This window comes from Meleagris gallopavo (genome assembly GCF_000146605.3).
Source record: "Meleagris gallopavo isolate NT-WF06-2002-E0010 breed Aviagen turkey brand Nicholas breeding stock chromosome 7 unlocalized genomic scaffold, Turkey_5.1 Chr7_random_7180001843452, whole genome shotgun sequence".
Lineage (NCBI taxonomy): Eukaryota > Metazoa > Chordata > Aves > Galliformes > Phasianidae > Meleagris > Meleagris gallopavo.
Genome location: NW_011096807.1, coordinates 1 through 792, shown reverse-complemented (window position 1 = coordinate 792; position 792 = coordinate 1). Strand labels below are relative to the sequence as shown.

Below are 792 nucleotides of genomic sequence, written 5' to 3'. Positions count from 1 at the left end.
TCATTGTTTTTATTGTCTCTGTTTTGCTTTTGCAGGCTCCTTCCAAAAGGGTGACTGTGGAAAGTAAGGATGAAAATCCATTTCGCAAGGTGCTGGGCACCCCAGCTCGGGCATCCATTAAGAACTCCAGTGGAACTGGAGCACCTGGCAACAGGGGGAATGTTGCAGCATCTCCAACATCGGCAGTCCCTCACAGAACAGGCTTGCTGGAGAGCCGGTGAGAGTGCTTTCCAACTTGCATGTGGCATTGTAGAAGTTTAGGTCTCTAGAGAACTGCAAGTAGAGTTGCTACACCTAGAAGGAAGAAAAGAGTATGCTTCTTCCTCTGGTTTTGCTGTTGCTTTGACAAGGATGTTAAAATGTGCTTTTCCAGCCTCTTGCTGGTTACAGGCACTTGAGCTTTATCAGCAGCTTAGGAGGTGAGCAAACCGAAGTGTTCTCTGTATGCTGTGTTATAAAAGTGAAAACAGTGGAAGATAAGTGAAACGCACATAGCGCTGAGAAATGCTCTTGTGTTGGAAGAGGATTATTTACTTGCCTTTCTGGAAGAGTGACCACTTCAAATTCTTTCCTCATTAGTGAAAAGAGGAAAAGAGCACAACCTCCAAGTTCAGAAATGAGTGAAGATTATCCCAAAGAGAATGATTCTTCGACGTAAGTAACCGTTGTTTCTACTTCCTTATTTAAACTCTGGGCATTTGTAAAGGTAGGTTCTTTTCTGAAGAGGGTTTTGCGTGTTTCGTGTTTCTTTTCTTGGCAACATAGTACAGGCCAGCTGCTAGTTGACTTCTG

At 43.9% G+C, this 792-nt stretch overlaps 1 long non-coding RNA gene across 1 annotated transcript; it reads left to right on the top strand.

Moving 5' to 3' along the window:
- Positions 1-15: 15 nt before the first annotated feature.
- LOC116217591 lies at positions 16-655 on the top strand. Its single transcript, XR_004162290.1, has 2 exons — positions 16-217; positions 580-655. It is a non-coding gene; the product is annotated as an uncharacterized LOC116217591 (long non-coding RNA).
- Positions 656-792: the final 137 nt, after the last annotated feature.